The sequence below is a fragment of the Dendronephthya gigantea genome, unplaced genomic scaffold (genome assembly GCF_004324835.1).
Source record: "Dendronephthya gigantea isolate DGI-Jeju-01 unplaced genomic scaffold, DenGig_1.0 000401F, whole genome shotgun sequence".
NCBI lineage: Eukaryota > Metazoa > Cnidaria > Anthozoa > Malacalcyonacea > Nephtheidae > Dendronephthya > Dendronephthya gigantea.
In genome coordinates this window covers 22,460-47,180 of record NW_021163411.1, presented here as the reverse complement: position 1 = coordinate 47,180, position 24,721 = coordinate 22,460, and the positions used below count along the sequence as shown (strand labels likewise).

At 43.6% G+C, this 24,721-nt stretch overlaps 5 non-coding genes and 1 pseudogene across 5 annotated transcripts; 2 read left to right on the top strand and 4 right to left on the bottom strand.

Moving 5' to 3' along the window:
• Positions 1-4,444: 4,444 nt before the first annotated feature.
• LOC114542804 lies at positions 4,445-4,608 on the bottom strand. The gene has a single exon (XR_003689773.1). It is a non-coding gene; the product is annotated as a U1 spliceosomal RNA (small nuclear RNA).
• Positions 4,609-5,032: 424 nt separating this feature from the next.
• LOC114542809 lies at positions 5,033-5,215 on the bottom strand. The gene has a single exon (XR_003689778.1). It is a non-coding gene; the product is annotated as a U2 spliceosomal RNA (small nuclear RNA).
• An 8,608-nt stretch (positions 5,216-13,823) lies between these two features.
• LOC114542817 lies at positions 13,824-13,987 on the bottom strand. The gene has a single exon (XR_003689783.1). It is a non-coding gene; the product is annotated as a U1 spliceosomal RNA (small nuclear RNA).
• A 424-nt stretch (positions 13,988-14,411) lies between these two features.
• On the bottom strand, positions 14,412-14,606 carry LOC114542805. Its single transcript, XR_003689774.1, has one exon. It is a non-coding gene; the product is annotated as a U2 spliceosomal RNA (small nuclear RNA).
• An 8,701-nt stretch (positions 14,607-23,307) lies between these two features.
• LOC114542815 lies at positions 23,308-23,488 on the top strand (annotated as a pseudogene).
• Positions 23,489-23,921: 433 nt separating this feature from the next.
• On the top strand, positions 23,922-24,085 carry LOC114542816. The gene has a single exon (XR_003689782.1). It is a non-coding gene; the product is annotated as a U1 spliceosomal RNA (small nuclear RNA).
• Positions 24,086-24,721: the final 636 nt, after the last annotated feature.

The window sequence follows — 24,721 nt, the reverse complement described above, 5'->3', positions numbered from 1 at the left end:
TTTTAAAATACAACGGCACGGCAACCGCAACATGCTTATCAACAATGGCATTGATCCTTTAAGACAAAAGAAAATGTAAATTCGGCTTCGTCTCGTGAAATATCGACAGGTCTCGAGCAAATAAGTGTTAATTATGGCAAAAATTTACAAATGAATATTGAGCGAAAAACAAATAAATATTTACAATATAAAACTTTCAAGAAAATTGTTTTAAGCTTTTTCAGGACTTAAACGACAAAAATTATCACGCAAGTAATACTCATTACGCTAAATACTCGAAAAATAATACTTTTATATTAATATCCGACAATCCACAAATGCCGTACTTTGATTAAAGGTAGCCTAACAATCCGCATGGCGTGACATATTACTGTATCAATGCTTGTATATATCGACTGCAGTCTGCAGAGTGCAGTGTTCTAGTAGTTAACATTCACCAAAGGCGTTGAAACGAACGCAAAGTCTCATTACTGAACGAAACCATCGTTAAAATACAGTTTCCCATTGGCTAACAGCGCTGAATCCGTAGAATAGCAAGCTCTTATTGGACAAACGTTTAATAACGTTCGGCTTAATTTATTCGAACGAAAGTTGCCAGCTTGCATGGAGAACTGAACGCTTGCTAATTGCTTATGTTCGGAACGCGATCATGGAATTTGCGTGCATGAGATGTTATAACTCTGGCCTGTGGCATGTCACAAATTTTATATTTCACAACTCGGGGAAACGGTATATAGCTTACTCATTAACTTTCTAAGATCGTCGTGCATGTAGCTCTGCCCGAATGTATCCCAGTTTTAAATCATGGTACTTGCTTGAATATATCAAATGATACTACTAGTCTAGACTGTACATTTAGCGATAACAAATCGATATTTTACAGGGGGTTAAGGTATAAAAGTTTTATACAACTCGATAGAAAGGGATCGCTAGAAAATTTTATTGCACTTTATTACGTTGTCGGGGACGCACAAATAACTAATGCTATCCCCTTGCGACTGTTGTGACTTTGCCTAGAAACGTTTCATATTTTTAAACTCTGCACGATGATTTAAACTCTCACAACTTGACATGTTCGACAGTATAATCTAATGATCTATAGATTAGGCGTGTACAGGTACCGACATAGCGATGTTCGATCCGAAATTGATATTAGCGAAATTTTTGCTAAAACCTGTCCCCCTCACGTTTTGATTGCACTCGGTTAACGGAACGAAGCTTTGCATTAATAAAGATACGTGGTGTAGCTGAATTGCAAGTTGATAATTATCTGAAACTGCATGCGTTTACTAAGGACCGTATTTTTTTCTATTTATAGGAGCCCTCCGTTCCCACTTTCACACTAAAAAAAGAAAAAGCAACGCTGTTGCCGACGGCAGTGCACCTGTCATTCTCCAACGGGAAAGGAGAAGGGCAAGAGTTCTGAAGGTTTGTTTTTCTTTCAGTCTAGTAACAATTAAAATTGGACCTGAGGCCCTATCCTCCAGCATAAGAACCGGTCACAGTTTTATAAATAATGAACCATTGGACCCTTAGGGGCTGTTTACATGAGTCCGGTTACCCGAGTTTCAACCGACACGTGAGAGCACTTTGAGGTAATTGAAATAAGCCTTGCTATTGTTGTGGTGATTATATGACTGCCAGGATCATGTTATCTGTTCATTTCAATACCTCAAAATCATCTTACGTTTCGTTGAATCTCGGGTAACCGAGCTCATGTAAACAACCCCTAAATAGTATAGTTAGGATCTCATAATTGGTTCATGTAATATTGTACCACAGTAATGTACAACCTGACGTTTGGCTGCATGTTGTTGGGAAAGTATTCGGTTTAAGAAAAAAAGCTCTCATAGAGGTTTGGGAGAATGCTCCCCGATCTTTTGGTCCTAAACATTGATCCCGTCCCACCCTTTTCGTCCATGGACAAAATGATAACATTTGACGTCATCCTTTACCGGGCCTTACGTCCAAGCCTAAATGTATAATAAAATTTTTTCTAATTCTGGGTATATTGATATGTGTAGAAACTTAGTAGAAGAAAGAAGGCGTTAGAGCTGACGTCCAGTCTCAACAAGGCCTCAAGGCAAGACGTCAAAAGAGGCCTCATACTGGAATCGATGTCGGCCGAGGAGTCTGTGACTGACTCGGAAGATGAAGGTGGCAGAGGGCCAGATAGCGATGATGATCTCGATGCCCCTAAAAGGAAAAAGTTGGTGGTACGTCCACTCTCTTGGAGAAGTGGACGATTTAACGATCTCTTGCAGAGCCTTGATCGAAAATGGACCCGACGGGCATCTGAAAAATCGAAGATAATGAGCAAACCACGACAACAAGGAAGTCTTAAAGAAGGCAATCCTCCAAATGGTATTCCTGGCTGGATGATAAGGCAATAACTCTTGCATGGTAAACGCACCCTGCATCAGTAAACGCACGAATTCAGTGCCGTAATGATTAATATGTGCAACTCAACTAGAGCGGTTCATACACAAACATTTAGTTTTAGCTCCGGATATCAAAAAAGATCATAACAGAAAAAGTGAACTCGTTGGGTTGTGCAGCTGGAAAGCTTGATGGTACACGAAGTTTGATTGGTTCCGCAAAACTGATATTAAGAATGTTCTTAAGGGCTGCTTTCCACTTACGCATTTTTTATACGCACGTACACGCATGGAAATTTTTAAATGCTTTTAGATTTTTATTATTTAACATCTAGGTCAACTAATGCGTACTAAAATGTGCAGAATAACTTCCTTCAATTTATTCACTTAGTTTTTTTGAAGGTAACATGCATAAGAATTTAGACTTTTCGGTGCGTGTACGTGCGTATGAAAAAAACGCGTAAGTGGAAAACAGCCGTAACTCAGGCTTGCCTTAAGGGCGTATTATATCAACAAATATATAGAGTTATATAGATTATTAGACTAATTGTTTATTCTTACTGTAGAGTCTTTAATTTCTGTCGCTTTGACGACAGATTTTAAAGGAATTTGTGTTTTCATTGATTACAATTAAAGCAATATTCGTAGAATTGTGTTTGTAAAGTATTGCATACTAAATACATAGTTTACAAACGAAATTATTTTGTCATTTGTTTATTTTGTTCCCAGTTTACAGTGATGCAAATGTACTGCAAATCAATATAGCGTTTGCCACGCATTTGCAAGAGACGCAAAACTGTGGTTGGATGTATTATTTGCTTTAATAAATTCACACACGACACAAATCTGTTGCAAACTTATTATGCTTGCAAGAGGTTTACACGCTGTGGAAATCCATGCAAAATCATTATTTGCGGCACAATTACACGCGAGGCAAACAATAATGCAAATTTAACATTTATGCTATAGTTTTGCACCCGAAGCAAATCTATAGCAAATTTAACGTTTGTGCTATAGTTTGCACGCGAAGCAAATCTATAGCAAATTTAATGTTTGCTATGCGTTTACACGCGAGGCAAACAATAATGCAAATCTGGTAAAGTTACTGGGTTTGCAATATGTTTGCACCATACGCAATCGCAGCGGATGCCAACTTTGCAACTGTTTTACATGCGAGTGGAAACTAAACGTTTACACGCGTGCAAATCTGGCAAACTATGGTCAAAATTAAGTTTTGTCGCAGATTTGCGATTTGATTTACAAGTTCGCAAACCTAACTTTTCGCCCCGTGATAACTTGTGTGAACAATAACTTGCACTGAATCAACACCAACTCTAGTTGTACAATCTTAGCCAAAAGGCCGAGAAGCGATAACCCGTTTTCGGCTCGCCACCAAGACTTTATTGCGCATCGGCGAGCCCGCTCGACCCGGTGGCGGGTGTGCGATCGAGTGAGCAGAATTGGCCGGCACGAGGAAGCCAAGCACCAATGTCGCTGCTGCTCGTTATTTCGTGAACGGGTTCGATGCGAGGCCGGCGGGCCGCCTACGCATGCCAAGACGTCCTCGCGGTCACGCTTTGCTGCTGCCGAGCCATTACCGTCGAGAGTTGGGGTTAGGGTTAGGGGAGCTGTTTTTTGCGGTTTTCGGTCATTTGCTTTCACAACAGTTCCGATAGATAGTTGGTTATTTATTTATCTACGTCGATGTGTTGCCTCGCAAGAGTTGTGGTGTATGGTGCCATATGCACAGTACTGCCGCCGGCCGGCGCCATTTGCTGCTGCATATGTGCTGATATCCGAGACGTTGTTATATATAGCGTGACGAACCTCTCGACGCTGCGGTAGCGGTGGTAGTATCGATCGGTAGCGAGAACTGATAAATAGGTGTCAAATTTCAAACGATTTTCCGAGATTCCGATTTTCCGAGTTATAAAATCAAGTTGTTATTAGCTTTCACACGCACGCACGCGGCGGCACATTAATAATTGTTGCTGCTTTGCAGTTTTAGACTTGTTGTTTTTCGATTTTTCAAGTTTTGAATTATGAGGCCGAACCTAAGGGGGAGAAGGGGACGAGCGCGAACGCAGGTCCCCACTACCAGAAATTATACGCTCGAGTTACCCACATTAGGGGTAATCGCAGGAGTCAACCCAGTCGAAGTGCAATGAAAGGGCCTCATCCTGAGAGGACCTTCTAGTTGATCAAGGTGCCTCTTGCGTCAGGTAAGTATGCTTTTGTGGCAGCGCCGTTGACTTATAATTGTGGCGACGAAGCGTTTCGATCGCGGTCGTTAGCGTTACTACAGTGAATAATATTCATACAAGTACGTACCTACGCCGTTTCGGTTATCAATGCGGCTGTTCGTAACTGGTTTCCCGATCGATCGAGGAGTCAGGCGACTGCGGCGGTTCGTCTGAAATGATGGAAAGCGGCATGAGTTGATGTGAGGTTTAACTCTACCGAAACAGACAGAATTCTAGAAAGAACAATGATGCATTACATTAAGTTATTGCATTGAATAATAAATAATATAAGGGTGCATGGCTGAATATAATAGATATAGATAGCATATACTGAGCGAGTTTTCAGTGTTACTGAATTCGGCATCAGTATTTTTGTTTCGATTAAAATGATTTGATTCCTCCCCCGTTGAGGGGAAGAGGGCCGTACTCGGATGTAGTGCAATACCGAGACAACCCGTGGTCAGGGCGAAGCAAGCTTCAATCCCAGGGCCGAAGGCCAAAAATCAGTTTAATATATGAGTTAGGCATTGCCTAACATATCAGATATTAAGCTGATAAGAACAGATACTACACTTGATCTTTTTTTGAGTTGAACGACGATGGGCTTACGACTCCGACGGTGCAATGGAGCCTGGACCCGTGCAATCGCCGCACCCAAGGGGGCCACTACTTAGTGACGCAGATCGTCAGAGGGTGTGAACCTCTCCCCTGTGCCATGAAGCAACACGTGAGTGATATTCTAATGATGGTGAATGGCAGTAAATGATGGTAAGTTACACGATCAACGCGAGCAGCCCTAAAAACACCAGCGTAACTCATTCAAACCCAAGTCGAAATGAGCCACACAAAAAATTCACCTAACGGTGGTCACCTGTGCAGCCCAGCCGAATCGAAGCTCGACTAAACCACAGGCCAAAATTAAGGACAATCACATACAAAGTACACAACATACCACATGACAAAACAAATTACGTAGCAATACAACTTAGAAGACAACGGCAGTACTTTCCCATAAGGCGACCGCCGCGTCAACGAAGAACAAGTAAAGACAAGGAAGATACAATAGGATTAAGAGATGAAATCACGAAAAGGAGAAAATTCAATCCAGTTCAAGTCATTTACGGAACCAATGTGGCCGTCTGCTAGCCAATCATGTTCAAAACGAGTCGGACGACAATGACGCTTCTGCATGTGAACCAAAAAACGGAAGGTGGACCGGGCTTCCCGTAAAGAGATTAGAACATCAGGAGCAATGTGCTCAAAACGGTAAGCATTTCGAGCAATCCAGATACGATGACGAAGGATCCCCAACAAGGCCGAATATGCTACCGGAACATTAGCTCCTGAGGAAAAACGAAATAAAATAACATTTGTAGACAATGGAGAAATGGATCGTCTAAATTTGCAAAGGCATTGAAAAAACCAGTCAAAAACGGCTATAGCAAAAGGACATGTCGTGAAAAGGTGTAACAAAGTTTCTTGTTGGCCACAAAAACAATTGGGATCAACTTGCATTCCAAAGCGAACGAGACGGTCTGCAGTGGGTAGAATGCCATGAAAAGATAACCAAGAACTATCTTGCACCGATCTAACAAAACGCCAAAGATAAAGACTCGACCAGGCATCGTTCCACTGAACAGTAACCCCCCAGTCTTGAAATTTTGCAAAGGCACGATGAGGCACTAGCTGGTCACGAGAAAAGGAACGATAAGCAAACGAAGCGGTTAATTCACTGATAGGTAAAGGAGGACAAAAAAAACGAGGAATCACCCAAACACCATGCACACGAGTGCAATGGAGCTCAACCCACGCTCGAACAATGGAGGCATAAAAGGATGGTAACCTCTTAATGAGATATACAGGTATATGATCACGTGAAAAAAGATCATGTACAGAAGAACCAAATATAGAACTGATGTGATAATCAAAAAAAGTAGACCAATGCGAGGGGCGAGGCACTAAGTAACGACGAATCCAGACTGCTCGTAAAGACAGGATCTTACGTGCAACATCTACCACCCCGAGGCCCCCTGAGGACACTAGTTGAGTAACCGAAGAACGAGCTAACCATTCGCGCTTCTTCTGCCATACAAAAGGGAAGAGGATCTTGTTAATCTGGAAAATAATTGTCTTTGGGATGTCAAAAATAGTAGCTTGATACCAAAATAAAAAAAGACCAAGGGTATTAGCAATCAAAGCTCTACCTCGAAACGACAGTTGTCTGTGTTTGCACAGGGTTAATTGATCTTCGAATTTATCTAGAAGAGATTGCCAATCCACTTGATCATCATTAGCCAGACGACAACCCAGAACGATGACTGATTCATTTGACAACTTTAAGGGGACAGCAGGACGATGATTTTTCCAAGGACCAAAAAGGAGCCCATGACTCTTAGAAATGTTGAATTTGGCACCCGACGCGTTCTCATATCTGGCAAAAAGGGAAAAAAGTGCTTGAAGGGCCGAGTCGGATCTCACCAGCACAGTAGTGTCATCAGCATACTGGAATAACTTTACACATCGGCCGTCTGGAAGGATGAAACCATCAATATCAGAAGCTTTCTGAATTGCGCTCGAGATTGTCTCAGCAACTAGTATATATAAAAGTGGCGATAACGGACAACCTTGACGAACACCGCGGGTTACACGAAAAGCTTCGCTAGTAAAACCATTGACAAGCACACATGAAAAAATACTAGAATAAAGTAAACGAACCCAGCAACGAAAAACCGGACCAAAATTCATCCGAGCCAAAACTCTTTCAAGAAATGACCATTCAACCCTATCAAATGCTTTTTCTTGGTTTAACGAGATCAATGCCCCACCAATATTAGTTTTATTTGCATGATTAATAATATCCTGTAGCAAACGAACATTCTCTCCAGAAAAACGACCAGGAATCCCGGAAGTTTGGACAGGGGATATCACAGATGCAAGAACAACTTTAAGACGATTTGTCAATACTTTGGAGAGGATCTTATAGTCGGCACAGAGCAGCGAGATGGGACGCCAATTCCAAGTATCCATGCGATCATTCTTTTTATATAATAAGGTAATTAAACCAGTCCGTTGAGTATATGAGAGAAAACCAGACGATAGAGAAGAGTTATAAACATCAACCAAATCAGAACCGAGAATGCTCCAAAATTTCTTATAGAATTCATATGGTAAACCATCTATCCCAGGAGACTTATTAGATTTAAAACTATCAAGAGCAACACGACATTCCTCAAGAGTAACTTCTCCTTCGCACAATGCGGAATCACGATCAGAAAGACGACGATCTAGAGAATTTATATCTTTATCATCAGATGGACACAGAACTGCAGCAGTGAAGAACTGTACATAGAAAAGGCACCAAACCCGAATGATAGCAGAAACCGAGTGAACAATAACACCTTGAGCGTTCCGAATACCTGTAAAAAGGCGACGGACGGCACGGGATTTTTCTAACGGAAAGAAGTATGATGACGACGTTTCACCCTCTTCTGCCCACTGTTCTCGAGCACGAATCTTGGCTTCCTGAGCCGAATGTAAATGCTCCTGGTCAAGAAGATCCTTTGTCTCTTTAATAAACCGCCCAACATCATCTCCGCTATTCTCACGGCGAGTAAGATGATAAAGAGTATGCTCCAACGACGAAATGCGGGCACGACAAGCAGCAGCTAAATGACGAGAATAACGGCGAATTAATTTCTTAAGGTGGTGTTTTCCTTCGTCCCACCACAGGTCAATATAATCAAAAGATTCTTTTTTAGATTGCCAAAAGCACCAAAATTCTCGAACTTTGATAGAAAGGTTCTCATCGGACAACAAAGATGCATTCATTTTCCAGACACCAGGGCCGCAATCTGGTAAACCAGGAAGTTTCAGACGAAGAAAAACATACGAATGGTCTGAACGAAAAAAAGGATATATATCAATGTCAAATACTTTGTCTACCAGAAAGGAAGATATCCAAATCATATCTAGGTGAGAAGCTTGAGCCCCATTAGTGCGACGCCAAGTGAATTCACGAGCTGTTGGGTGTTTAAAATGCCAAATATCTGTGACATTCAATTCAGAAGTAAGAAGCTGTAAAGAACGTGGCCAATTATAAGCCCAAGGTGACGAAGTATTGCAACCACGACGATCTATTGATGCATCAACAACTGTATTAAAATCACCAGCCAAAAAAAGAAGAAGAGATGCATCAATGCAAGGCATTAAATCAGCAAAAAATTTTTCCTCCTCCACCTTCTTATTCGGACCATAAAGACAAACGACCTGAAATTCGGTGTTATCTTTAGAAAATGTAACAATACACCATCGACCAAAATAATCGGAAGAAGATGAAACCAAACGAAAGCTAGGTTTGAATAAAATAGCCACACCTCGACTGCGAATTGAACCAGGAGATGAAACAACCGAGTAAGATTGCAAATTATTACCATTATCTTCTTCAGATTTTATCCATTTAGTAAACTCAGCTGATGACGAAGAATGAGTTTCTTGGAGGCAAACAATGTCTGCTTTAACACAGATGAGCCAAGAAAATAAAACAGAACAATTCGTCGAATCGCGAAAACCTTGTACATTCAATGTAATTAAGGATATAGTATTCTCAGCCATATTAAATTTAGAATAAAGCAACAATTAATTAAACAATATTATTGGTAACAATTAAATTATAAGATTAATTAATCTATTCAAGACTGCTCTTCCCCAAAAGGAGAAGATTGTTGAAAGATTCGATGAATAAATAAAGATTCTTCAGAAGCCTGGGATGGCTCTGGTACAGGAGGAGGGGGAGCATAGGTTTTCGTAACCCGAGGAACATTTGGGGGAAAGTCCAATTCAAGAGAGCCCGATTCGTGTCCAGGATGACTAGCAAAAAAGAAAGTCATAGAATTCTCATCTTCCACGCCAGAAGTTGCTGTATGGGAAGTATCAGAACACAAAGTATCCGACTCGCCATTGGTCATATCATCAGAAGGTTCAGAATCCGACACTGAACCAGGACCAGTTGAAAAATCAGTACGTAAAGGTGACCGGGAACAACGACGCGATAAGCGTACTGGAGATACTGACTTTGAACGGACAGATTTTCCAGAATTGTCATTTCGAGAAGGCCTTCGCTTACGAGTCTTTACTGAAGACTTAGCAGTAGCTAAAGGAAGCTGTTTGGAGGATTCAACTCCCACAGGAGGATCGGCTGCATCAACCGAATGTTCTTCACCAGATTTTCCCTTAATTTCAATTTGAGCAGGATTTTTATGAGAATCATCCACATTAGGAGGATCATCATTTTTAGAAGGGTCATCATTAAGATCATTAGGAGGATCTTCAGGATGTGGATCAACCACTTCCATACGAGATGGTGGCCTATCAGGGCAACTACGACTAAAATGACCTTCGTTACCACAGATGAAACACTTCCGAACCTGACCTTTATAATAGACAGCGCACCAATTATCTGCAATGCGTAGTCTGGCCGGGATCTCAGTCGTGATATCCATTAAGACATTTCTAGTACCTGTGTATATTTTAGAATACGTCTCACTTTTAATTAATTTTATTTAACCATAAGGGGATAAAGCAATTTGAATTTTATCATCCGGGATACCATAAGACAGACGGGTAATATTCACCCATTTGTATTGCGACACAGGTTTAAATGTTACGGGAAAAACTCGAACCAAATATAAAGCTGATTCCACAGCACCCAGTTTACGAGAACTTTTGCAAGTTATGCGAAAACGGCCAGGCGCCATATAAACAATCGCCTCAAAAGTTTCAAAAAAATTTTCACATTGTCCACGGAATTCATCTATTACCTCGCAAACATTAACGTTGCGAGCTTCGATTTCCTCGGACAAAACAATGTCAACAGTACGGTTTATGAACGGAATCATATCCAAAATACCCACTGTTTGTGGCAGACTACCAATATATAACAATAATACAAAACTTGTTCACACAGTAATAATATATTTGAGCAGAATAAAGCTCAGAAATACAATCAAATAATATACACTTAATTCACCTCAGCTCAAAGAAAAGAAGTAAACTACAGCCAAAAGACAGTAAAAGCAAAGGCGAGACCCTTGCCCAACAGAAAGACAGAGAGTCCAGCAAAGAAAAAACTTCACACTCTCAAAATACAGAAAAAATGGAGTCCAGCAAAGAGGCTAACCCTTTGCCGTCCAAAAGACAAAGAAAGGGAGTTAAGCAAAGACTGAGCTTTGCCTCCCAAAAACACACAGAAAAGGGAAAGCAAAAAGCTTTGCCGCCCGAAAAGAGAAAGGGGAGTCCAGCAAAGGCTGAGCTTTGCCCCCCCTAAAAACACACAGAGAATAGGGAGTCCAGCAAAGACTAAGCTTTGCCCCCCCCTAAAAACACACAGAGAATAGGGAGTCCAGCAAAGGCTAAGCCTTGCCCCCCCAAAAAAAGAGAAGAAGAAGAAGAAGGGAGTCCAGCAAAGTCCCAGCTTTGCCCTCCCAAGAATAAAGAAAGAGTATAGTAAATAACACGGAGAACCAGAAAAGGCAGACTATTCCTTTTCCCTCCACTAAAAAAATAAAGAAGGACCAGCAATTAAATTGCCCCTTCACCAAAATTCTCGACCAATTGATCTTATTTCAATTTATTATACGTTTGAAATTATATACATGAGAGTGCTATATGTAATATTCCAAGAACTGGATACAATAAGATCTACAGGTATAATTACATAGTCACGATCAAATTTAAAAAGCTACACTTAACCAGCAAATGATTTGTCCTTTAAATTATCAAGAGACCGTGATAACGTTCAGCAATAAAAAAGAATGATCAACATTCATAAGAGAATTCGACGTTTTTAGCAACTAGATCATAAAGTTCGCATTTGAGATCAAAGTCAATAGCATCTATATCATCGATATATTCCGGGTGCCTAAAGGCGAAAAAGTTCAGGTAACCCCTCAGGGTCTCAGAATCCAGGTCTTTTAATACTGATAAATCATTCTCCGATGGAGGGTTCAGAAGATCCGGCAGAACCAAAGCGGCGCAGAACCAGGACCTAAACAGTTCGTATTGGGCATAGGTAACGGGATGGTCAGCTTTAGCCGTAGAAGGTAATGGGGGTTCAACAAAGAAGGGATCGTGAAGGAAATCTAGATCAGGAGGCAATACAGGGGTACATATAGCAGCGAGTGCCGCTGGACGAAGGTCACTTTCTTCCGGGGATAACAGCGTTGGATGACGGAAAGCGAAAGCTTTCTTGAAACGGGGCAAGTCAACAGGAGGAATCGATTCGGTCATATCTTCAATGACTTTCTTGTCATCGGCGGTCACCTCAGAAAAAGCGACAAGTCTGACACGGGCTTGTTCATAATCGATATACTCTACTGGAGCATCATCATCCATAGACGGAGGTGGAGACAAGTCTTTAGCTTGCTCCTCAGGAGAAGTTTGTTGCTGCGTTGTCGACTGGTCGTCTACTGGAGCATCACGATCAGGCAAAATTGGAGGCAAATCAATGACTTGCTCCTCAGGAGAAATTCGCTGCTGCTTTGTCAACTGGTCGTTTAATTCTGGACCCAAACGTTTCCCAGAATCCACATGACACGGGGTTTCTTCAGAAACGTTTGAAAAGGTGGTATCGTCGGATGACTTTGTCACTGTTACGTATGTCGAGGGCAAATCTGGCGTAGGCAGAACCACCTCCATCGGTCCCGTAATTGGGTTTGGGAGAGTGGGACCTTTTTTGCGAGGGCAGTTTTTAGAAACATGCCCCGTCTGTTCACACCTGAAACACTGTTGAATCTGGCCGCGATAGAAAACGTTCACAGGATGATGATCGATGGTTATACGAGAGGGTATTGGCCTCTTCAAATCCATCTTAACGGTGAACACCGAGATACCGATACCGTTCACCAATTCACGACGTATCTTCAGCACATTACCATAATCTGATAACCGAGATTTTATCGTATTCTCAGTCGTGCCAAACATGACACGAGTCAGCTTTACCCATTGAAGACTAGGAGCTGGAGAAAGCTTGATCGGGTGACCTCGAAAAGTCAACCCCTGAGCTCGAAGCTCGACAGCAGCCTCGGCTGTACGGCAGTGGATGAGCACTGATGCTGCGCCCGACTGCATTACAATTTCAATCCAAGATGGAATATTCTCTGATTGATGACAAAAGTCATCAACCAACTCTTGTAGCGTGATGGACTTGCCAGCGACCAGCGACAGTTCAGCCAGAACACCAACAAGCGCCCGTTCAGCATGGGGAATAGAGACCATCCTGAAACGAAGATCCAAATCGCCACAACACCAAAGGGAGCCACCAAAAGAGACCACCAGAGGAGGAGAACCGACTGGATCCAAACACCGGTAGACCACCAGAAAGACACCAATGGACCACCAGCACACAACACCAACTTGATTTTGGACAGATTATCGAGAATTCTTTTCAATACACTTCTTTCACGAGTACGAAAACTAAATCACTTGATCTTAGCCCAAAGGCCGAGAAGCGATAACCCGTTTTCGGCTCGCCACCAAGACTTTATTGCGCATCGGCGAGCCCGCTCGACCCGGTGGCGGGTGTGCGATCGAGTGAGCAGAATTGGCCGGCACGAGGAAGCCAAGCACCAATGTCGCTGCTGCTCATTATTTCGTGAACGGGTTCGATGCGAGGCCGGCGGGCCGCCTACGCTTGCCGAGACGTCCTCACGGTCACGCTTTGCTGCTGCCGAGCCATTACCGTCGAGAGTTGGGGTTAGGGTTAGGGGAGCTGTTTTTTGCGGTTTTCGGTCATTTGCTTTCACAACAGTTCTGATAGATAGTTGGTTATTTATTTATCTACGTCAATGTGTTGCCTCGCAAGAGTTGTGGTGCATGGTGCCATATGCACAGTACTGCCGCCGGCCGGCGCCATTTGCTGCTGCATATGTGCTGATATCCGAGACGTTGTTATATATAGCGTGACGAACCTCTCGACGCTGCGGTAGCGGTGGTAGTATCGATCGGTAGCGAGAACTGATAAATAGGTGTCAAATTTCAAACGATTTTCCGAGATTCCGATTTTCCGAGTTATAAAATCAAGTTGTTATTAGCTTTCACACGCACGCACGCGGCGGCACATTAATAATTGTCGCTGCTTCGCAGTTTTAGACTTGTTGTTTTTCGATTTTTCAAGTTTTGAATTATGAGGCCGAACCGAAGGGGGAGAAGGGGACGAGCGCGAACGCAGGTCCCCACTACCAGAAATTATACGCTCGAGTTACCCACATTAGGGGTAATCGCAGGAGTCAACCCAGTCGAAGTGCAATGAAAGGGCCTCATCCTGAGAGGACCTCCTAGTTGATCAAGGTGCCTCTCGCGTCAGGTAAGTATGCTTTTGTGGCAGCGCCGTTGACTTATAATTGTGGCGACGAAGCGTTTCGATCGCGGTCGTTAGCGTTACTACAGTGAATAATATTCATACAGATACGTAGGTACGCCGTTTCGGTTATCAATGCGGCTGTTCGTAACTGGTTTCCCGATCGATCGAGGAGTCCGGCGACTGCGGCGGTTCGTCTGAAATGATGGAAAGCGGCATGAGTTGATGTGAGGTTTAACTCTACCGAAACAGACAGAATTCTAGAAAGAACAATGATGCATTACATTAAGTTATTGCATTGAATAATAAATAATATAAGGGTGCATTGCTGAATATAATAGATATAGATAGCATATACTGAGCGAGTTTTCAGTGTTACTGAATTCGGCATCAGTATTTTTGTTTCGATTAAAATGATTTGATTCTTCCCCCGTTGAGGGGAAGAGGGCCGTACTCGGATGTAGTGCAATACCGAGACAACCCGTGGCCAGGGCGAAGCAAGCTTCAATCCCAGGGCCGAAGGCCAAAAATCAGTTTAATATATGAGTTAGGCATTGCCTAACATATCAGATATTAAGCTGATAAGAACAGATACTACACTTGATCTTATTTTGAGTTGAACGACGAAGGGCTTATCGACTCCGACGGTGCAATGGAGCCTGGACCCGTGATATCGCCGCACCCAAGGGCGCCACTACTTAGTGACGCAGATCGTCAGAGGGTATGATCCTCTCCCCTGTGCCATGATACAACTTGTGAATGGTATTCTAATGATGATGAATGGCAGTAATGATGGTAAATTACACGATCAACGCGAGTAACCCCGAACACCGGTCCAAAAATTCATCCAAAAGGACGGTTACCTGTGCAACTTATTCTAATCAAAGTTAGAACAAACCACAGGTCAAAATTCAAAGGGACATTTAGACACGACATACTTACAAGACAGAACAACACACGTGGATTAAAGGCATCAGCAGTACTTTCCCATAAGGCGACCGCTGCTTCTCAATCCAACACAAAAAAGGAAACGGTTTCACGTAATGAATTCGCGAGTAAAATGGACCCAATTCTTATCAGTTACAGAACCAATGTGTCCATCTGCCAACCATTCGTGTTGAAAGCAAGACAGAAGACAACGACGTTTCTGCATACGGACCAAAAAACGAAAGGTGGAACGAGTTTTGCGTAAGGTAGTATGCACGTCAGGGATATTATGGTCGAAGCGATAAGAGTTTTGGGTAAGCCAGATCTGATGGCGAAGAATTCCCAATAAGGCTGAAAAGGCAACAGGAATGTCAGCTCCAGAAGGAAACCCAAATAGGATGATACTTGGTGTGAGAGGACCGATAGATGGACGAAACTGTTGGAGGCGTTGGTAAAACCATTCCATAACTTCCACAGCAAAAGGACACAAAGAAAAAGGTGGATTAGGTCCTCTATTTGACCACAGAAACAATTCGGATCGATGCGCATACCAAAACGGACAAGACGATCTGCGGTAAGAAGAACGCCGTGAAAGGATAGCCAGGAAGTATCTTGTACTGACCGAACATAACGCCACAGGTGAAGGCTGGACCAAGCGTCATTCCATTGTACAGCAATACCCCAATTCTGGAATTTGGCAAGACAACGGTGAGCCACCATCTGTGCACGGGAGAAGGAACGGTAAGTAAATGAAGTCGTCAATTCCTGTATAGGCAAAGAGACACCAGGGGGACGAGGAATAACCCAAGTTCCTTGTTCACTAGTACCATGCAGTGTGGTCCAGGCACAAATAATGGAGGCGTAAAAAGGTGGTAATCTTTTAACAAGGTATTCTGGAACGTGTTGACGCATAAACAACTCTGAAGGTGATGAATCAAATACAGATCTCACATAATAGTCGAAAAATAAAGACCAAGGTGATGGCTGAGGGACAAAGTAACGGCAGACCCAGACAGCGCAGAGGGAAGAAAGCTTACGGGCTATGTCGACAACGCCAAGCCCACCAGAGGTGAGTAGTTGGGTAAGGGAAGAACGAGCCAGCCATTCTCGTTTTTTCTGCCATATGAATGGGAAAAGAATCTTGTTAATTTGGAAGATAACAGTTTTCGGAATGTCAAAGATGGTAGCCTGGTACCAGAACAGTGATAAACCAAGAACATTGACGATCATAGCGCGGCCACGAAATGACAACTGGCGATGTTTCCATAAGTTCAGCTGGCTTTCAAATCGATCTAGAAGAGAACTCCAATCAACTGTATTTTCATTTGCCAAACGACAACCAAGAACGATAATTTCTTCTTGAGACCATTTTAAAGGGACTGGAGGCTGACGATCTTTCCAAGAGCCAAAAAGTAACCCATTACTCTTGGTGACATTGAGTTTAGCACCAGAAGCTGTTTCGTAACGTGCGAACAAGGAAAACAAGGCTTGAAGAGCTGAGTCAGATCGAACCAATATAGTAGTGTCGTCAGCATATTGAAATAGCTTGACCCGATGCCATTAGGAAGGATAAAACCATATATGTCTGGAGATTTCTGGATGGCACTTGAAATAGTCTCGGCAACAAGGATATACAAAAGCGGAGACAGGGGACATCCTTGGCGAACACCACGTGTTACTCGGAAAGCATCACTAATAAAACCATTAACAAGAACTCATGAAAAGATAGCAGTATAAAGTAAGCGAACCCACGACCGAAAAACAGGGCCAAAGTTCATACGTTCTAAAACTTGTTGTAAAAAGGACCAATCCACTCGGTCGAAAGCTTTTTCTTGATCCAATGATAAAAGAGCACCACCGGTATTCGTAACATTTGCATAATTAATAATGTCTTGAAGGAGGCGGACATTCTCACCAGAAAAACGGCCTGGAACACCGCAACTTTGAACCGGAGAGACGACTGATGCAATGACACCCTTGAGACAATTGGTCAAAACTTTAGACAGGATCTTGTAATCTGTACATAATAAGGATATGGGGCGCCAATTTTTGGTATCCATAGGATCGTTCTTTTTGTATAGTAAAGTAATTAGCCCAGTCCGTTGGGAGTATGAGAGAGAGCCAGATGACAGCGAATAATTATATACATTGACTAGATCAGTTCCAAGTATGTCCCAGAAATGTTTATAAAATTCATACGGTAAACCATCAATACCAGGTGACTTGTTGGAATGAAAACTGTCAAGGGCAGCCCGACATTCAGCAAGAGTGATTTCTCTTTCACACAAGGCAGCATCGCTATCGGAAAGACGGCGGTCCAAGGTATTGATAAAGTATTCTTGGTCAAGCGGACACAGGACTGCAGCGGTAAATAACTGAACATAGAAAAGGCACCACACACGAATTATGGCAGATATAGAATGAACAATTACACCATGGGCATTTCGGATACCAGTGAACAAACGGCGTGAAGCGCGAGATTTTCCAATCGAAAAAAGTACGAAGACGACGTCTTACCATCCTCAGCCCACTGCTCCCGAGCACGGATCTTGGCACCTTGAGCTGAGTGTTCATGTTCCAGGTCAAGAAGATCTTTTGTTTCTGTGATGAACTGACTAACATCGTCCCCATTGTTCTCACGGCGAGTCAGATGATATAAAGTATTTTCCAACGACAAAATACAGGCTCGACGAGCGGCAGCTGAACGGCGAGAGTAACGTTGAATTAATTTCTTTAGTCTATGCTTGCCTTCATCCCACCATAGATCAGTATCCTGAAAAGAATCTTTTTTGGATTGCCATGAAGACCAGAATTCACGAACTCGAGCGGAAAAATTTTCATTTGACAGCATAGAAGTGTTCAGTTTCCAAACACCAGGACCGCGATCAGGAAGGCCTGGTAACTTCAGGCGGAGGAATACATACGAATGATCCGAACGAAAAAAAGGGAAGATACCAATATCTAGCACGCTGTCAATAAGATAGGAGGATATCCAAATCATATCTAAACATGATGCTTGAGCACCATTAGCACGACGCCAGGTGTACTCTCGAGCGACTGGATGTTTAGTTCGCCAAGCATCTTGTACATCCAATTGGGTTGTAAGTGTTTCTAAGGAACGTGGCCAGTTGTAAGCCCAAAGGGATGAGATGTTGCAGCCATGACGATCTATGGACGGATCAACAACAGTATTGAAATCAGTAGCAAGGAAAAGGGGAATAGAGTTGTCTATACTGGAGAGCATATCAGCAAAAAATTGTTCACCCTCCACTTTTTTGTTTGGGCCATATAAGCATACCACTTGAAATTTAGTATTATCTTTGGAGAATGTAGCGATGCAAAAACGACCATTGTTATCAACAGAGTGATTGACCAAGCTGAGGCTAAGCTTGAAGAGGACAGCAACTCCACGACTACGAACAGAACCAGGCGAAGAAAGAACAGAATAACACTGTGAATTATTAGCTTGATTATCTTCTGTTTTGAGCCAGTCTTCAAATTCAGCTGACGACGTAGAATGGGTTTCTTGAAGACACACAATTTCAGCTTTAACACAGTTCAACCAAGAAAAAAGGACTGCACGATTGGTAGAATTACGAAGACCTTGTACATTTAAGGTAATTAAAGATATAGAGTTATTAGACATAGTATAAAGTAAAAAATAATATTAAAGTTAACAATTAATTTATAAGATTATAATCTACTTCAAGACCTCTCCTTGCGCAAAGGAGAAGATTCCTCAAAGAGGCGACGAATGAACAAAGATTCTTCAGATACCTGAGAAGGCACTGGTGCTGGAGAAGGGGGAACATTTGATTTACCAGGGAGGTTTGGAGGGAAATCCGATTCATATCCAGAAAACGAAGCAAAAAATTCAGTTACAGGGTCTTCATCAATTCCAGAAGTTGCAGTACGAGAAGTGTCCGACGCTACAACATCAGAATCACCATTTATAGTGACTACTGAGGATTCCGAATCCGACCCCAAAGCAGTACTGCCATGAGTAGATCGTAAGGGCGACCTCGAACGACGACGAGAACGTGTTGGTGATAGCGATTTTGAACGCCTAGGTACCTTATCAGCAGGTATCTTATATCGAGAATGTCTTTTCGGAGGAACTTGCCGTTTTTCACGAGGTTTTATTGCAGGCTTCTTAGGAGGGAGTTTATTTTTTCCTGCAGACTCACCATCCACAGCTACTTCAGATGAAAGGACTTCCACCTCAGAGGGAAGGGAGGCAACCCCATGAGGATTTTCACTGCTCGTATCCCCAGGAGGATCTGGCAAATTTTCCTGATTCTGGTCTGGCAAATTTTCCTTATTTGGGTCTTCAGCTTCAGGAGGAACTTCGTTATCGACAGTCGGGTCAACAACTTCCATATTAACCTTATCAGGACATCGACGACTAAAATGACCCTCCTGACCACAATTAAAACACTTCCGTGGTTGTCCTTTATAATAAATTGCGCACCAATGGTTAGAAATTCGTAAACGAGCTGGAATTTCATGATTAATTTCCATTAATACATTGCGAACTCCTGTGTAAACCCTTGAGTATGTTTCACTTTTTATTTGTTTTATGATACCAAATGGGGACAAAACTGTATGAATTTCGGCATCAGCGACACCATACGATAATCGCGTGATATTTACCCACTGATACTGGGAAACAGGTTTAAAGATTACAGGGTGACCGCGAACACAATATGGAGTTTCTTCAACTGTACTTAGTTTTCAAGCACTTTTGCATGTAACACGGAAACGCCCAGGCGCCATGTAAACAATAGCTTCAAAAATGTCAAAAAAATTGTCACACTGACTGCGAAACTCGTCAATAACTTCCCGAACAGATACATCTCGAGCTTCCACAGCATCAGCTAATATAATATCTACCGTACGATTTATAAACGGAATCATTGTATATGTAGCAATGGAGCTGCCAGCTCCCACCAACTACCAAAAGAGACCGGCAAACGTCGAACCAAGGATTCGGGACCACCCGACTAACCGGACGTACAAATAAGAAAAGAAAAAAGTCCCCTCCTTTGAGGTACCTATAAGGCCCCTCGACAGGAACAACACGACACGTCAGGAATATGTATAAGAGTAGATATAACACAATTATTGTGGTGCACACCAATAAGCGCGAACAAATTAAATCGATAAACAAAATCCGTCTAAAACGGTATAATATGATGTTCAATATAATGCACAATTTAGTATGAGACAAGGCTCTTCAATTGGTACTTAAACACTCCCAAATGTGAATATAACAAATCTATTTCAATGATGATAAAATAACCACCAATACACACAATTAATACCAAAAGCAGGTAAGAAAACACTCAGAAATAAACTCACGCAGTCCTTAAGCAACTGTTGTTGAATCAGCAATGCAGCTGTTCGTAGAATCCGGCGGTGGCGGTTCGTCAGTGAGCGACACTGAATTAGCACACCAAGAAACCACTGGACCAGGAGACTAGTACCAGGAACAACAGGAACAACAGGAACACCAGGAACACCAGGAACAACAGGAACAACAGGAACACCAGGAACAACAGGAACACCAGGAACAACAGGAACACTTGCAAAATTCCACCAAAATCACTTCGGAAAATACTTGCTTCAAATAATCGAGAAATAAAATATTCTTTTCTTAGCCAAAAGGCCGAGAAGCGATAACCCGTTTTCGGCTCGCCACCAAGACTTTATTGCGCATCGGCGAGCCCGCTCGACCCGGTGGCGGGTGTGCGATCGAGTGAGCAGAATTGGCCGGCACGAGGAAGCCAACAAGCAATGTCGCTGCTGCTCGTTATTTCGTGAACGGGTTCGATGCGAGGCCGGCGGGCCGCTTACGCTTGCCGAGACGTCCTCGCGGTCACGCTTTGCTGCTGCCGCCGAGCCATTACCGTCGAGAGTTGGGGTTGGGGTTAGGGGAGCTGTTTTTTGCAGTTTTTTTCGGTCATTTGCTTTCACAACAGTTCCGATAGATAGTTGGTTAAATAAATCTACGTCGATGTGTTGCCTCGCAAGAGTTGTGGTGCATGGTGCCAAATGCAGTACTGCCGGCATATGTGCTGATATCGGAGACGTTGTTATATATAGCCTGACGAACCTCTCGACGCTGCGATAGCGGTGGTAGTATATTATGCCACAACAGAAGAGTGCCCGCCCAAGCGAAGGATGCTATGAACATGCCTTTCTTCTTGAGTCCATTGTGAACGATGCCCGCAGACAACCTCGACCCCTCTGTCTCGCCTGGTTGGATATCCATCCGCAATGCCTTCGGCAGTATCCCCCACTCAGCTCTACTCACCACCCTCACACACATGGGCTTCCCCTCTGACCTTGTATCAATGATACAGAATGCGTACACCGGTGCCACAACCGAAGTCGTCACCCCTCTTGGCAAAACAGCCCCAATCCACATCTACTCTGGCGTAAAGCAAGGCTGTCCCCTCAGCGCAATACTCTTTAACCTCGCCGTCGAGCTAATCCTCCGGAAATGTGTTGCCAAAGCTTCCTCCCTTCCTCGCGGCCCTCTTAAACATAATGGCTGCCCTATATCAATCCTGGCCTATGCGGATGACATTGTAATCCTCGCCCGAAACAAGGACACCCTACAAATCCTCCTAGATACTGTCACATCAGCAGCCGATAGCCTCTCTCTGGAGTTCCGACCAGACAAATGTGCCAGCCTCTCGCTCGCCAAAACTACCCCTCGCGTTCAGAGCAATGCCTTCCGAGTTCACGGAACACAAATCCCTGCCTTGCAACGTGAAGACCACTACCGTTACCTGGGTGTTCCCATTGGACTTATTCCCAACATCGCCGACCTCCATACCCTCGTCGATAAACTCACATCCAAACTGGAGAAAATCGAACTCTCTTTGTTATCCCCTTGGCAGAAGCTGGATGCCATAAGAACTTTTATTCAACCCTGCCTCACCTATGTCCTACGTTCCACCGATCCCCCCACCAAAGCTCTTCAAGCCTACCGATCCCAACTCACGAAAACTGTCAAAGCCATATGCTCCCTGCCAAACCGTGCAACACCTCATTACATCTTTGCCTCGAAGCAAGCGGGTGGCCTTGCCCTTGTCGACCCTATTCGTGAGAACCACATCCAAACGATTGTCCAAGCAACTCGAATGCTCGCTTCTGATGATCCCACGGTAGCTGCTGTTGCCAAGAGAGAACTCCGCCAAACTGTTAGGTTTGCATCTCAGTCAGATCCTACCCTAGCACTAATCTCCTGTTTCCTATCAAACACCCCCGATCGTCGCCTTGAAACAATTCGATCCCGAACTGGTTCCCTTTGGACCCGAACACGTCAGGCTACGAAATCCATCCCCATCACAATCCACGTGCCCGATGTGGGTCCCCCAACCATCACTGCGCCAGATTATCCTGACCATATCCAAGCAAAAGATGTCTGTCGGTTCCTACACAACCTAGATCGTGATCATGCCGCCCATAACCTCCAGGACCTCCGCGACCAAGGCAAAGTCTCTCGCACCCTCACTACTGATAAATTTGCCAATGGCTCCAACTGGCTATACACCGGACTAAACATCCGCTTTAAAGATTGGAGATTTATCCACCGCGCCCGCCTTAACTGCCTGCCTACCAACAGCATCAAAAGTCGATGGTCTGACTGTTCGAAAACCTGCCGCCACTGTGATGCTGACGAAACCCTGCCTCACGTTCTCTGCCACTGCCCAACCAACATGGTCGCCATAACCACCCAGCACAATAGAATCGTTGACCGCCTCACCAACGCTGTCCGATCGGGCTCCATCTCCACTGACAAAACCGTCCAAGATAGTGGCTCTTCAGTTCGCCCTGACATCGTCATCGATTCCAACAACCACGTCACCATAATTGATGTCTGCTGCCCTTTCGAAAATGGTCAAGAAGCCCTCGAAGAAGCTGTTTCACGCAAAGAACTTAAATATGACCATCTTAAAACCTTCTTCGAATCTCAAGGCAAAACCTGCGATGTCTTTGGTTTGCGACGTCATCCAAGGGTCAACCGACATCTATCGCCAGCACCTCGGCTGCGATGATGTCCTACCTTAAATATCTGTTATTTTCACTTTTATACCTTTGATTGACCCCCTTTACTCACCTCACGCTTATGGTTTTTCCGATTATCGGACAAGTTTCATTTATACTTTTATTTTGCCATCCCCAGGCACTTTTTTATCTAATTTTTCCTTTGCATATCTCATGGATAACTGAGTCCCCTCAATCTTATCCTTTTGACTGCACTAAATTAGGTCACATGAACACTGAGATGCCATTAAGGCAAACCATTTGGCATTCGGAATATAGGACGCACTATGAGCCTGTATCTCCTATTTTCGATCAATTTTAAATTTTAAAACAACAAATTTTCGTAGATATGAATGTTTCGGCCCAAGATAAGAACTCTGTTCTTATCAGCTTAATATCTGATATGTTAGGCAATGCCTAACTCATATATTAAACTGATTTTTGGCCTTCGGCCCTGGGATTGAAGCTTGCTTCGCCCTGGCCACGGGTTGTCTCGGTATTGCACTACATCCGAGTACGGCCCTCTTCCCCTCAACGGGGGAAGAATAATAACCACCATTTGAATCGAAACAAAAAACTCGCTCGGTATAAGTAATTTTATCATCTATAGCATCCGATCTAGTAGCTATCTATCTCATATTCAGTCATGCAACCGGTTCTATATTATTATTATTCAATGCAATAACTTCATTGGCATTGTTCTTTCTAAAATTCTGTTTCGCTACAGTTAAACCTCACATATCAACTCACGGCCGCTTTCCATTTCAGACGAACCGCCGCCGCCGAAGCCGGACTCCTCGATCGATCGGGAAACCAGTTACGAACAGCCGCATTGATAACCGAAACGGCGAACGTACGTACTTGTATGAATATTATTCACTACTGCAACGCGGCGGCGGTTAACTACCGCGATCGAAACGCTTCGTCGCCACAATTATAAGTCAACGGCGCTGCCACAAAAGCATACTTACCTGACGCGAGAGGCACCTTGATCAACTAGGAGGTCCTCTCAGGATGAGGCCCTTTCATTGCACTTCGACTGGGTTGACTCCTGCGATTACCCCTAATGTGGGTAACTCGAGCGTATAATTTCTGGTAGTGGGGACCTGCGTTCGCGCTCGTCCCCTTCTCCCTTCAGTTCGGCCACCTCTTATTCATGATTGAAACAAAAAAATCGAAAAGCAAGTCTAAAGCTCAGAAGCGAGCGAGCGTGCGTGCGTGCGTGTGAAAGCTAATAACAACTTGATTTTTTAACAACGTTATCAAGTGTAACCTCGGAATCTCGGAAAATCGTTCGAAATTCGACACCTTTTGATCAGCTCTCGCTAGCGATCGACGGATGGCGTGCCGGTACTATATATACATAATATACTACCACCGCTATCGCAGCGTCGAGAGGTTCGTCAGGCTATATATAACAACGTCTCCGATATCAGCACATATGCCGGCAGTACTGCATTTGGCACCATGCACCACAACTCTTGCGAGGCAACACATCGACGTAGATTTATTTAACCAACTATCTATCGGAACTGTTGTGAAAGCAAATGACCGAAAAAAACCGCAAAAAACAGCTCCCCTAAACCCAACCCCAACTCTCGACAGTAATGGCTCGGCGGCAGCAGCAAAGCGTGACCGCGAGGACGTCTCGGCAAGCGTAGGCGGCCCGCCGGCCTCGCATCGAACCCGTTCACGAAATAACGAGCAGCAGCGACATTGCTTGTTGGCTTCCTCGTGCCGGCCAATTCTGCTCACTCGATCGC